The sequence below is a fragment of the Nicotiana tomentosiformis genome, chromosome 4, assembly GCF_000390325.3.
Source record: "Nicotiana tomentosiformis chromosome 4, ASM39032v3, whole genome shotgun sequence".
Classification (NCBI taxonomy): Eukaryota; Viridiplantae; Streptophyta; class Magnoliopsida; order Solanales; family Solanaceae; genus Nicotiana; species Nicotiana tomentosiformis.
This window is the reverse complement of record NC_090815.1, coordinates 88,240,524-88,255,568: the sequence shown is the minus strand read 5'-3', so window position 1 is coordinate 88,255,568 and position 15,045 is coordinate 88,240,524. Positions and strand designations below refer to the sequence as shown.

Here is a 15,045-nt window from a genome sequence, read left to right as displayed (position 1 = left end):
TGATTAGTCCATTAAACACATTTAAATGTGACAAAAAATTCATACATTCACCCATGTGTAGGGCGTATAGCTGCTTCTTCAGGTACAATTTATTTGTTAGCGTTTTGGACATGTATAGACTTTCCAACCTTGTTCAAATGCCATATGTGGTATCTTCATCAATGATGTTATTTACCACATCATCTGATAAGTGCAACCTGATTGCACTAGCAGCCCTTTCATCTAAGTCAGCCCAATCCTTAGCTTTCATGGTATCAGGCATTTTGGTATCAGCATCTAGTACCTTGTGTAATCCTTGTTGGATGAGCATATCTCTCATCCTTCTTTGCCATGTTGAGAAACCGCTATCTCCGTTAAATTTTTCTACCTCGTATTTTACTCCGGATATTTTTATTTTTCCCCGATTATAGTACTACCGATAGTGAATAGTATTTCTGTGAACGAGTAGAACATGTGCTCTGATACTAGTTGTTGGGAATAAACCCTTCACAGAAATAATATTCACGGTAATAAAAGTGGAATAATAACATAGCACCAAGATACGGTAATTAACAAGAATAAAAGAGTGACAACGACACCAAGATTTTTACGTGGAAAACCCTTTTGAATAAGGAAAAAAATCACGGCCCCGAGACGAGCAACTGATATCACTATAGCAAGAAATTTTAAACTTTGTAGGTCCGAGTAAAATACTCCAAATACCACTACAACACTCAAAAGAAATAACCTTCTTTTGATATTCACACCTCACTTCAATATCGCTCACTCTCTATTTTTCGCACAGACTATTTTCTTATACCCTGTCTATGATATCTCACTCTTTCATTCTCTCTTTGTTGGTGTATAGAAATGAGAGCTAAAGCTCTCCTTTTATAGCCGAAGCCTCACTCTCTAAAGCCTACTATATTTGACAATTTGCACACTTTTCCTTCTTTTTCTTCAATGTTGACAATTCAACAAAGTTAGCTATCAAACTAAAGAAATTCAACAATATTGCCTGCCAAATCAAAAAAATTTAACAAAATTGGCTACCAAACCAAAAAAAAAAATCTTTAGGCCTATAACTTTGACTTTTTTGAATGAGTTGGAAACTTCAAGAATTGCAAAATCAAAAGCAAGCTCAAATCCTCAAAAGCAAGAAAATACAGACATACAATTCTATCACCGATTGCCCGTGAGCCACCAATCAACACACAATATTGTGTTTTGGCACAAATAAAACCAGCATGCTCAAGGTGATGGCGATCATAAATAAAAACAACTCCTCTGAAGATGTGTTCCACAGGACCTTGTTTTCCCTATAAGTAACGAGAATGGTTATGATGAAAACAAACGCCACTTAAAAACAATGTCAGTAACAGGAATTTCACTTGAAATGCCAATTATTCACTTTGCAAGGACCCTCAAGAACTTTTACCACGTCTTTCACCACTAACTGGTTCTTAAATCAATCTTGGGCATATCCTTTCTTCGCAATTTTCCCTTTGATCTCCCTAAATCTAACAAGTGCTACCTCAGCAGGGGCGGCCCAAGGGTCAAGCCACTAAAGCAAAGGTTTTAGGCCCCCAAATTGGGCCCTAAATTTTTCTTTTATTTTTCTACTCGTATTTGTATTAAGACCCCGACTAATCTAGATTCGTACCGCGTAAGGCCTAGTAAAACAGAGAACACATTTTAACAGAATTTTTTTTAACCGCAGGACTCGAACCCAATATATCTAATTAAGGTAAGTTGGATCAAATACATCTCACAACAATCTTTAGAGGTAGGGTCTAAATATATTGGATATGTTAAAATAAAAAATAAAATATTTTATAAAAAAATAAGATAACTTTTAATTTAGTAGTGATGTAACCGTTTGTGCAAAAAATGCAGAAAGAGAATCACCCTCCTAAACCCTTGTTCGAATATAAATTTTTTCATTATTTAAATTTTACGAGTGACATCATTAGTGAGGTATCTATATGAATTTGGTTCTATTATCTAAGATCAACAATATCTTAGGAGAGACTAAATTATTTATAAAAGAAACTATTAATAACTGATATTAGGCCAAAATTTTATACTTTTAGCACATTACTCGCTTTATATTTTATTGGTTTAAGTGAGTTATTGTGCGACAATTACGCTAAATTGTGTTGTTCTATGTGTAGGAACATCGGAATGAATCATCGATGTTATGATAAAAAATATTTTCCTTCTAAAAGACCCCAAATTAAAAATTGGCTTTAGGCCACCAATTTTCTTGGATCGCCCCTGTACCTCATGTCTATCAGGGACACCTTTAAGGACCTATATTATCGCTCAAATGTGAACAACACAGTTAATAGAATAATTCAAACCTCAAAATTATAGCATTCACCTGGAAAGTTTCACTGTCTACACGTATAATCACGCCAAAACTCTTGTTGCTGCAAAAGGTTATCACTTTAGAAAATTAGCTATTGGTTCGAAAAGGACTAAACTATTTAATGTTACTCTTATAACAAGCAAATGCTTACTCTAGTATTACAAGGTCATGGAGCTTATACTCCCCAATACGAGTGAGACCAGATGTTACTTCAGAGCTCTCAACAACATCATCAGCAAATACACGGAGCTGCAGATATTTAAAAAAACATATGGTATATATCAGCATTGTTCTGAAGGACTTCAGATTAGAGACTCAAATTAATTACCAGATTTGCTCGCCTTGGTAGTATCTGCTACCAAGTTCACCACATGCCCCTCAAAAGAAACAACCATACCAGTTGCACCTTCATACGATGAACCAGATATTACTTTCACGTGAATCCCGGGCTCAAAGTACTTGCAGAGCTCTTTGTCACTAACAGCCAGAGTATCCTGCCAAAGTCAGGGAAACATGTTGATGAAAAATATAGTACTTACTCCTTCTGAGACACTTGATGAATGAATGACACATATTTAAAGAAGGGGGAATACTATACACCTGAAGTTCTTTCACACTTGGTCTGATATGAACAGTATTTTCCTCAACTTTCTCAACACATCCTTTCAAGTTCTTGAGATCCCCCTTCACCACAATAACGCAGTCACCCTACATAAAGTGACCTTTTTCCTACTGGAAAACAAAGTAGGACAAGAGTGGGTTGCTCTAGTGGTGAGCACCCACCACTTCCAACCAAGAGGTTGTGAGTTCGAGTCACCGCAAAAGCAAGGCGGAGAGTTCTTGGAGGGAGGGATGCCGAGAGTCTATCGGAAACAACCTCTCTACCCTAGAGTAGGGGTAAGGTTTGCGTACACACTACCCTCCTCATACTCCACTGGTGAGATTATACTGGATTGTTGTTGATGTTGTTGTTGAAAACAAAGTAGATAGACCAGCCATATCACCATCCCCACCCTCACCAGGTTGGCGAAACCTCTCAAATTCATCAAAAGTTGGCTGTACATTCAGGGTGCTGATTGATTTCATTGCTACTGTCTTGTACAAGAAGCCATCTTTGAACTTCATACCTCCAATATCCTCAAAATAGTAACCTGACATCAAGCCTAGCTTACGCTCTACATGTATATTCATCTCTCTACAAACAATGAGAAACAAATTTAACAGTTCTATATAGATCATTGACTGTACTCATATTGAAACTAGAGATACAAAGGAACAATTACCTAGCTTCATCAGTATTCATAAAGCGTGGCGGAGGAATAAATGGATTTTCATTAGGAACGCCCCTTCCTTCCTACAAAGCATTATCAACAATGCCAGAAGGAATGTCAAACTTTTTCTTACAACATCAAACATTTCTTTTGGATAGGTTAACAGAAATTCTCGTAATTGTCAAAAACCAGCACTAAGTAATGCTGGGAATCTACAAAGGTGTAGAGGTCATCCAGGTCCCAGCAATCCCTTTAATGATATTAGGAAGTCAAAAAGTTCTTACAACATTAACATTTAACACTCGTGTATGTCAAGAATTCAGAACCTATTAGTCTATCCTGCCAAATGAAGGCTCTAGCATATGTCAAAGTACAAGAATCCATCAAGTAAACATACCAACTTGTTAGTGAGAGCCTGTAAGTCAATCCGTGGAATTAATTTTACAGTGACTCTCTGTGTATTATAATATACATCCACAACCAGCAAAGTAGAAAGATTAAGGGTGTGTTTGGTATAACGGAAAATATTTTCCAAGAAAATGTTTTCTTGAAAAACAAGTAGTAATCTTATTCATTTTCCGGGGTTTGGTACGCAAATTAAGGAAAATAATTTCTCAAGAGTATTCATAAATAAATTAGATACAATAAACATGAAGCCATAAAATTCGAACCAAAAACCTTCCGAACCCACAAATTTCATAAACTTCCGAACCGCTAAAAAAATAGAAATTTAAAAATTACAATAAAAAATAGAAAAGTACAATAAAAAAAGTAAAAAAAATATTTTTTTTGCGGGGTAGTAGGATAGGTGGTGACGGAAAAAAAACTGAAATTTAAAAAAAAAACCTTTTTGGAGAGAGGGGTGGGTGGGTAGGCATGGGGTGGGGTTAGGTGCGTGGGTGTGGGGGTGTGGGTGGGGAATAGGGTGGGGAAGGTTAAGAAGGAGTTTTAGAAAATGTTTTCCCTTCTCTTGATAAGGAAAATATTTTCTCCAAATTGAGAAAAATGAGTTTATAAGAAAACTGTTTTCCAAAATATTTAAACCAACCAAACGTGGGAAAATTAGAAAATAATTTATGAAAAATATTTCCTTCATACCAAACACACCCTAAATATTAGAAGAGAAGATCAAATTTACTCATTGCAACATATAATGCATAATACTTGACAACCTTTGCAAGGTCTCCCTTGTAAGTTCCCATCTTCATTATGACAATAGTATCCCTGGCAAGCCCACCTGCTTTGCATTTAACCGAAAGGACATCAGCCATATCTTCTATGGGAACTAGCATTATTTTAGTGGCATATATATTGTATATACCCTTGCATGCCTGTAACATATAGGCAGCATATAAATAATTGGGTTATTGGTCGGTTACTCAATACACGCATTAGTTCACGAGTGACATTATGCTCAATATGTGTCAAAATAGAGCATAATGTATCGTTTATAACATACCTCCGTCACGTGGGCTTCTTCTTCAGATTCTACGTATATATATCCTTGAAGATGATCAAGGACTAAAACTGATTGAATTTGCAATTCTGGTCCTCTATCAATGGCCTTTTGCATTAAGCAAACTGCGACCTTCCTCCCATGACCAATCTACAAAACACAACGTAGAAATGAATTAGAAGAAGTATTGAACGTTAAGGCAGTGTGTCAACACCATACCGCGCATTTCACTATCCAGAGCTTTGGATCCCTGACAGATGGCAAGAGAGGTAGTTGCTTAACATCTGCTGCTTCTTTATCATACTCCAGATGAGGTGACCTCACATATATTTTCGAAATGCTTCTCGTAATCCCCTCAAGGTCTTCTTCTTGATGACGATATTCATGTCTGGCACCATCCTCATCAGGTATCTCTGCTCCACCAAAATTAAATTAAAAAATCTAAGAATCAACACCAATAAATAAATAAAAAAGGACCATGCGGGGAAAAATAGATATACAAGAATAGGAAAAGTTCAAACTTATGAAAGTAAGATTTATTAACTACAATGTTTTTTGCGATAAGTTTATTCTAGACAGGGAGAAATTCAGGACACGCTAGCTTCGATCTCATAGAATGGAAAAAGAAAATTCAGCAAACACAATGTGGGCTCCACGGGAAGAGTACAAAAATGTGTTGTATAGCTTTTTAACCATGTGATGGTGGAACAGAAAGATAAAACTCAACAACAATGGCATGTAAGCAAAGTAGACATTTTTTCTCTGCCATTTCTATCTTCTACACATAACATGTCAAAATATTGGAATGATAGACAAATTTTGCTTTTCCAATTGAAAAATTAGAAATAGAGACACTTCATTGATACATAAAATTATATTATAATAATAATGGTCCAAGGGTGAAGGGAATCATACTTGTATATTGGCATTTTGATACGAGTTCAATTAGAATCCACTTAGTGATTCCTATTTTGATTGCAGATTCTATACCATTGTAATTAGATAATAGATAGTTGTTAGTTAAGTGCATGTGCAGCACACGTGACCATTAGTGAGAATGTTAGGCCGTTAGTAGTTTGTTAGCAAAGTTGTTAAGAAGTTAGTTATAACTAGCTTTTAGAATCTTCCCTTCCCCTCAACTGCTCGATATATAGCAGAAATCCAACTCTATGAGGTAATTGAGAATCAAAGAAATAAGAATCAAATCTCTCATTCTTCTCTGCTCTTACTCTTCTTCTTCCTCGAGCTCAACTGTTCAGGAACAATTCTCCATTTTTATTCCTTAGGTTATGCTTAGTCTCTTTCCAATTCTGTGTGTTTGTATCATTAGTATCATAGCAGTATTCCTCTGATCTGCTGTCATGGGTGATCACAACACTCATATGCAAGAATTACGGAGAGAAGTTGACTCATTGAAGGGATATATGGAAAGTGTGGTTGGTTCCATTACTAATCTGCAGCAAGCAGTAGATGCAAAAGTGGCACAAGCAATCGAATAAATTAAGAGGTTGATGACAAGGAATTTGAACCCTCATATGGTTCAAAATCTTCCTGTTAATGGCGTAGATCACGAGGGTAACAATGATGCTCCAACGGAGAATGGCTACAGATCTAATGGCTTAGATGGTCACTGCCAAGTGACCACTCGAAATTACCAGGTGAATTTTCCAAAGTTTGATGGGTATGGGTTAAAGGATTGGCTCTACAATTGTGAGCAATTCTTTGACGTGGATGAAACACCTGAAGATGTCAAGGTAAAGTTGGCTTCCTGCAAGCTGGAAGGAAGGGCTTTACAATTGCACTAATCTTACATGAAGCACAGAATCACAAGGGAATGGCCAAGATGGGGGGGGGAGTATGTCAGGAGCTTGTACGCAAGGTTTGGGTCAAAATTATTTGATGATTTGATGGGAGACTTCAAAGAACTACATCAGGTAACTTCTGTTCAGGATTATCTAGATGCCTTTGATGAATTGCTTACGAGGGTAGAACTCTCTGAAGATTATGTTGTGAGCTGTTTTGTGAGAGGTCTTAAACCAGAAATTGGATTAACTATGAAAATGTTAGGTCCTAGATCACTAGCTAAGGATGTAAGTTTAGCTAGGATGCAGGAACAGACTTTGATGGTTCAGAAACAAATCTTTTCTAATCCCTCACCTCATACTTCAAAGAACAATAACAAATTAAGTCACGCCTTCTCTTATGGATCCACCCAGCCTGTCAAACCCACTCAAAATTTCCTAAGAACCCAGAACGCCACCCCTAATAGCCCAATTACCAAACCAAACAGTAACTCAAATACTAAACTAAACTTTAAATATGCTAAACTCCTAACACCTGCTAAAATGGATGAAAAGAGAAGACAGGGATTATGCTTCAACTGTGATGATAAATACACCTATGGTCATGTTTGTAAAAATAGAAGGCAATTATTTTATATGGAAATAGAAGAAGGATGTGAAGAAATAAAAGAACTAAAGGATAAGGATGCAATGCTAGACTGCTGATTTCTTAACAATGATTGGCCAAGGATTTGAGACTGATGATGAGGGATCCATCTTGCCCCGTGTGTTAGTACATGCTATGAATAGTTTAGATGATTTTAGGTGCATGAGGGTCACTGTATCTGTGAAGGGAGGGGCAATTCATGTGCTATTGACACTAGCAGCACCCACAATTTTCTAGATCTCAATACTGCTAAAAGATTAGGGTGTGTTCTGACTGCTATAGCACCATTTGGTGTGTATCTAGATGATGAGAAGAAGGTGCAGAGTAACTATGTGTGTAAGAAGTTGAATTGGAAAATGCAGTGGGTGACATTTGACTTTGACATGCTAGTATTGCCCATTGGAGGTTGCAACATAGTCTTAGGGATCCAATGGTTGATTACCTTGGGTGACATCATGTGGAACTTTAAGAAACTTAAGATGGAGTTTAGCGTCTTGGGGCATAAGGTGTCACTGAGAGGAATGCAACCTGCAGTTGTCAAGATGATCCAACATCACAGCATGGAGAAACTTTTAGCCAATCCAGCTAAACTATGAATGATATCTATTGGAGTCTTCAAAGAAGAGCAACAAGGTAGTGTTGAAGCCAGTTTACTGTCAATGGATGGAAACACTAAACAACTAGGAGAGGCACAGGAACTGCAGGATATCATGCAATAGTATGAAGACTTGTTTGAAGTACCTAAGGAATAACCCCCACCCAGGGAACATGATCACAAAATCATCTTAAAGGAAGGCACTTCACCTATCAATATCAGGCCTTATAGGTACCCTTCAGTACAGAAGGATGAGATAGAAAAAACGGTTGATGAAATGTTGGAATCTGGAGTGATAAGATCCAGCACTAGTCCTTATTCTTCACCAATTGTTATGATAAAGAAGAAGGATGGATCTTGGAGAATGTGTGTGGACTGAATAACCACACTGTAAAGGATAAGTTTCCTATCCCTGTGATTGAGGAGTTATTAGATGAGTTGTATGGTACCAAATACTTTTCTAAGCTGGATCTCAGATCTGGCTACCATCAGATTAGGATGTTTGAACCAGACATTCCAAAAACAGCATTTAAAACTCACCATGGTCACTATGAGTTCACTGTAATTCCTTTTGGTTTAACCAATTCTCCCTCAACCGTTCAGAGTTTGATGAACAAGATCTTTCACTCTCATCTAAGGAAGTTTATCTTAGTCTTCTTTGATGATTCCTTGTCTACAGCCCAAACTGGCAGGACCGCATCTCTCACCTAAAGGAAACCTTCAGTATCTTGAGATACCATACCCTATATGTAAAGAAAAGCAAATGTACCTTTAGAGTTAAAGAAAATAACTATCTAGGCCATATCATCTCTGAGGAAGGGGTTTTCATGGACACACGGAAGGTGGAATCTGTGGTCAACTGGCCTCAACCAACCACTCCTAAGAGCTTGAGAGGGTTCCTAGGACTGGCTGGGTACCACGTGAGGTTTATCAAGGGGCTTGGTATCATTGCAAGACCATTGAATGACCTGCTAAGGAAAGATAATTTTCAATGGAATGAAACAGCTTTACACGCTTTTGAACAGCTGAAGAGAGCAATCACTACAGCACATGTTCTAGCTCTTCCAGACTTTTCTCAAGAATTTATGGTGGAGACAGATGCTTCAGGTGGAGGAATTGGAGCTGTGATAGCCCAGCATAATAAACATATATCCTTCTTTAGCCAAGGCTTATCTGAAAGGAACAAAGCTCTTTCAGTCTATGAAAGAGAATTATTAGCACCGGTTACTGATATACAAAAATAGAGGCCATACTTGTTGGGAAGTCAATTCACTATTAAAATTGACCACCACAGTTTGAAATATCCGTTGGAATAAAGGATAACTACTCCTAGCCAACAGAAATGGTTGGTGAAGTTATTGGGGTATGACTACACTATTTCTTACAAGAGCGGTAAGGACAATACAGTCGCAGATACACTCTTCAGAAAAGATGAGCATATCCAACTTTTTAGCATCTCACGAGTGCAATCTCAATTGTTGAATGTTGTCAAAGACACGTGGGATCAAGATGACAATTTGCATAAGCTAGTTCAATCCATTCAGGCAGGCAAGAAACTCAAGTCATACTACAAGTACCAAGCCGGCATTCTAAGAAGGAAGGGCAGGATGATGGTAGGTAATATGGCTGAGCTCAGAAAAGATCTAATATCCTTTTACCATGATAGCCCAGGTGGTGGCCATTCTGGTATCACAACAATATTGCAAAGACTCAAGCAGGATTTTTACTAGAGGAAAATGAAACAAGATGTGTACTCTTACATTAGGTGTTGTGATGTCTGTCAAAAATGCAAGGGATAAAATATTGCATATCCTGGCATGTTACAACCCTTGCCAATTTCTGGTAGAATTTGGCAATATATATCAATGGATTTCATAGAAGGACTTCCTAAAGCAACTGATAAGGAAGTCATTTTTGTGGTGGTGGATAGGTTAAGCAAAGCTGCCCACTTTAGGCCACTCAATCATCCCTATTCAACATTAGATGTTACCCAGTCATTCATGGATAATGTGTTCAAGCTGCATGGCATGCCTAAAACCATTATCTCTGATAGAGACACAGTTTTCACTAGTAGGTTTTGGAAGGAACTGTTCAAACTGCAAAAAGTATCTCTCCTAACATCCACTTCTTACCATCCACAGACTGATGGGCAGACAGAGGTAGTGAATAGATGTTTGGAATGCTACTTAAGATGTATGACATTTGAGAAACTTAGAGAGTGGCCTCACTAGTTGTCACTAGCAGAGTGGTGGTATAACACCACTTTTCATTCTGCCATCAATATGACCCCTTATGAAGCTGTCTATGGTCAAAATACACCCCCACTACTGCCCCATATGGCTTTTGATTCTCAGTTGGACTTGGTGGATAGAAGCTTGCAAGCCAGAGAATCAACTCTATGAAGTCTCAAATTTCACCTTCGAAGAGCTCAGAACAGAATAAAAGTTCAAGCTCACAAGGGAAGAACTGACAGGTCTTTTTCTATAGGAGATTGGGTATACATCAAGTTGCAACCCTACAGACAGTTATCACTCGAGCCCCATAACGTGCAAAAATTATCTACCAAGTTTTTTGGTCCTTTCCAGATCATTGTAAGAGTGGGATATGTGGCTTACACTTTGAATCTACCCCCGGATGCTAAAATTCATCCAACTTTCCATGTCTCACAACTCAAGAAGAAATTGGGATCTCACACAGCTTATGTGACACTACCATTGGTCCACTCTGAAGTTGGTCCTACCTTCCTAATGCATGAATCAATTGTTGACAGAAAATTGGTCAAAAATAATGGCAAGCCTGCAACTCAAGTACTAATTAAGTGGCTCAATGTTGCTGAGGAAGATTGTACATGGGAAGACTATGAGACCTTTTGCCACCAATTCCCTCAATTCAATCCTTGAGGACAAGGATTGTCTCAAAGGGGGAGCATTGATACAAGTTCAATTAGAATCCACTTACTAATTTCCTATTTTGATTGCAGATTCTAAACCATTATAATTAGCTAATAGATAGTTGTTAGTTAAGTGGCATGTGCAGCACATGTGACCATTAGTGAGACTGTTAAGCCGTTAGTAGTCTGTTAGTAAAGCTGTTAAGAAGTTAGTTATAACTAGATTCTGGAATCTTCCTTTCCCCTCAATTGCTCTATATATAGCAGAAATCTAACTGTATGAGGTCATTGAGAATCATAGAAATAAGAATCAAATCTCTTATTCTTCTCTGCTCTTACTCATCTTTTTTCTCGAGCTCAACTCTTCAAGAACAATTCTCCATTTTTGTTCCTTAGGTTAAGCTTAGTCTCTTTCTAATTCTGTATGTTTGTATCACGTTTGTATAGAGATCGAGAAATGGTGTTGAAGGATAACCCAGATAAACACCCACATAAAATGCCTAAATCCTCCTCTGTTTCTATGTCTTGTTGCCGCTTCATAGTGAAATTGGGTCAAATTTGAAGAGTTTTGTGGAGTTATAGGTTTCGAAAATCCATGTAGGTGTGAGTGTAGAGTATAGAGGGTTTCTCTTTTTCCTTTGTAACAATACAGTCCAGTGGCCCGACCAATCCAATTTCGGGCCGCCTAAGGCCATTGGGAAAGCGCTTCAGTCTATTGGTACTGAGGGGTTATGTAGATGTATTAAGTGTAATTAAATCCTAGGTGAGAGATGAGAAGATTTGATTTGAATGGAGTTCACAACTCTATGTTGATAGTTCTGAGCTGATGAGAGAGGCCTAAAAAGGCGGGGGAAAACGTAACTGTTCAATAATTATATAAAGGGAAAAGGGCCAAATATACCCCCTCTACTTTGATATATTATTTATATTTATTCTCTGTTATATTATCGGGTCAAATCTACCATTACCGTTAGCAAAGTTTTCAAATTTTTCCTTTAACCTAACGGAAAGTTCCAAATCCCTTCTATTTACTGCAATTCTTCTCACAAATCAGTCATCTCATTCGTGTGATCCACTAGAGAAGAAAAATATTCATATTATAGAAATGGGAGTGTGGAGTTACATCATAATTATTTTTCTTGTCTTTGATTATGTTCAAACCATAAATGAAATGCAAAATTCACAGTCTTATGGGTATGTCTCCAACGGAATGAGGATGAGTGAAATATCATAGATAATTTGGAAGAGATTTATTTGATTCTTCAGGTGATCGAAATGCATTCGCTTATGAAGTTGTTACCAATATTTACTATTTTTATGAACTACATGCATAACAAGGTCGTAGGTATCCATATAAATGAATTCCCTTTCGGAGTTGGATTTAGCATGTCATTTGATGCAAATTTTACTTGCGCAAGCACTTCTGCATGAAATTTGTAACATATTATTCTTTAGCATTGTTTGAAAAATCCTAAATTAAATGATCTGCTTAAATTATATCCAACTTCAGAATATTTTTTCAAATGAATATTTGCTAGTGTTCTCATGCCTGAAGGTGGTGAGTTTGTTAAGTCTTCTTGCTCTAAATAATCAAGTGGAATAAAAAATCAACTTATCGAGGATATTTTCTTATCTGGTAGACCACACGCAGGGATAAGTAATTTATGAGAATAAATTATAGTAAATATAAGGAATTTGGGATTTGGGGGCTTTCCGTTAGATTAAAGGGCAAATTTGAAAACTTTGCTAACGGTGAGGGTAGATTTGACCTGATAGTATAACGGAGGGTAAATGTGAACAATATATCAAAGTAGATGGGTATATTTGGCCCTTTTGCCTTATATGAATTAACAACCAAGATTACAATCAATCAAAGAAATACCAGTTGTACCGAGAATCACGTTGATACCAATCCAAACGAATGTTATGAATCATCCCAAGCCCAATGTCACTGATGTAATTATTGGTCTTAGAAGAGCTATTAGGCCGAGAATAAGCAGTAGGGCCAGATTAATTTGGGATCCGGGTTGAGCTGTGCGCGCAAGGACGATTATGATAAAAGGCGTAATGGTCTATGATTGGGAGGTTATGCGAATTATGTTGAAGAAAATGTTTGATTCATCTCATCCCCAATTCTGAGTCTAGCTTCTCATCTTTCTTCTTCTATCTATTGCTAGTTACCTTACTTCATGCAATTCCTATTGTAATTCCGCTATTGAGTTGTAATCGCACTTCAGTCTTATTAATACAGTTGAGAATTTAGGTTTCTGTTATATTAGATTTGAGATCATTACATTGGTGCTTTCATCGTTCGTACTCCAATAGCAATGGTGGTATTAGATCGATTTAGTGGTGGAAACCCAGAGGGTTGGATTTTTCGGGTTGAGCTATACTTCACCTACCTTGGCTTCTCCCAGAAGGATCGGTTACCTCTTCCTTACCATTACCTTGATGGCGAAGCTCTTGCTTGGTTTGATTGGTTGTTTCGAAATAAGCAATTTTTTTAGTGGAATCATTTTAAGGAGAAACTGAAGCTGCATTTTCGCACCCAAACTAGAGAAACACGTGGCGGATGCTTAGCCGTTCACCAGCAGTGCAAGCCAGTGGCAGATTTTCTAGCACGAGCTGCGGCTATTCCGTCGTGGTGCAAGATTAACACCTCATCCTCACCTCAATATTGGAAGAAGCACTCTGACAGGAACAACTTGAACCTGGAATACGAGGTGTTCGAGGAAATGTCGAACACCATTCACGATAATGAAGCAGTTGTTGAAACTAGTGAGTTACCAGAAAAGCATATTGATGTCGCTTCCACGTACAATATCGCTAATGGTAGTCATATTGAAAACCAGTTGTGCAATGAAATATCACATAACTGCGGCTCCACGGTACTAGCTGTTGTATCTGACTTGGAAGATGGCAACTCAAACGTGGACAATGTGCTTGATGGAAATCCCAAATGAACCATTGACAAGAACTATGTCTCTCCAACTGATACGGCAACCAATTTTTTGGTTCCTTTTACTAGCGGAGAGGATGTAGTGCTGAAAGAGATTGCGGGCCCTTCTCAATTCACACATGCATTTGAAAGTGTCATATTGCTTCACATTCACAAGAGTCCATGTCAGTGGAATTTTTTTGATAAGAAGTTTATGATGGCTAATGAGGTCTTAAATATTGAGCGGTATGTTCCTGACGAAATTTTATTTGTTGGTTATGAAAAAATAGCCCGGGATGAAGAGTTCGCGTTAATAATTAAGCAGCCATCACTATGTGATTTTTGACCTGAAGTTTTGAGTTACATAGTACTAAATGGCTATGCTACTTCTAAGGAGACAGTTTTGATGGACGAAAACTTTCTATGTTTGGTGATGTTATCATGGAATCATGTTTGCTTTCTATTGATAGCAGTGAATTGGTAGTCTCATCTTCCAGTGCGAGTTCTATTAGACTTGCTTATCCATTCCCTTGTGGTGGCCGAGAGTCTGTAGTACCCATAGTTGAGCAAATTGCTGGAACTTTCGTATTGGGGGACCATGATCCATGGACTGGTGGTGCACTGGTTTCCACAACACATATGGAGGATTTCTGGACTCCGGAGTGTAAGGCATTACTATTGTTGGAATCTACTGGCAAGTTTTGCTCATATGCATCTTCTTACTCTATAATTAAAGTGTGGGATCCCGGACGACAATGGTGTGTGAATTCTTATGTCAGTGAAATAATTGGAAATATAATTATTGGCGTAGAGATTAATGATATATCGCTAAAGGCAATTGAATGTGACAACGTTGATTCACAAGTGGAAGGATTCGAACTTTCTTGGTTTGGGTTGCACTCACCAACAAATGCCTTGACATGGGTACCAGCTGAACCTTTGAGGTCATCTTCCCACATTGCAGATCTTGTGGCCACCTCAAACCAAACGTTTGGTTCCCCACATGTCTTTTATAACACTCTTGGATATTCTATTCATTTTGTATTTGCACAAGACTTGAATAGTTTTTCTTCAACCATGAATAAAATAGAGCAGAG

The 15,045-nt window shown here is 37.7% G+C and overlaps 1 long non-coding RNA gene across 1 annotated transcript; it reads right to left on the bottom strand.

The window, feature by feature from the left end:
- Window positions 1-2,715: 2,715 nt before the first annotated feature.
- On the bottom strand, window positions 2,716-3,708 carry LOC138891419 (uncharacterized). The gene is made up of 3 exons (XR_011415502.1): window positions 3,634-3,708; window positions 2,951-3,545; window positions 2,716-2,844 (listed from the first exon to the last, which is right to left on the bottom strand). It is a non-coding gene; the product is annotated as an uncharacterized lncRNA (long non-coding RNA).
- Window positions 3,709-15,045: the final 11,337 nt, after the last annotated feature.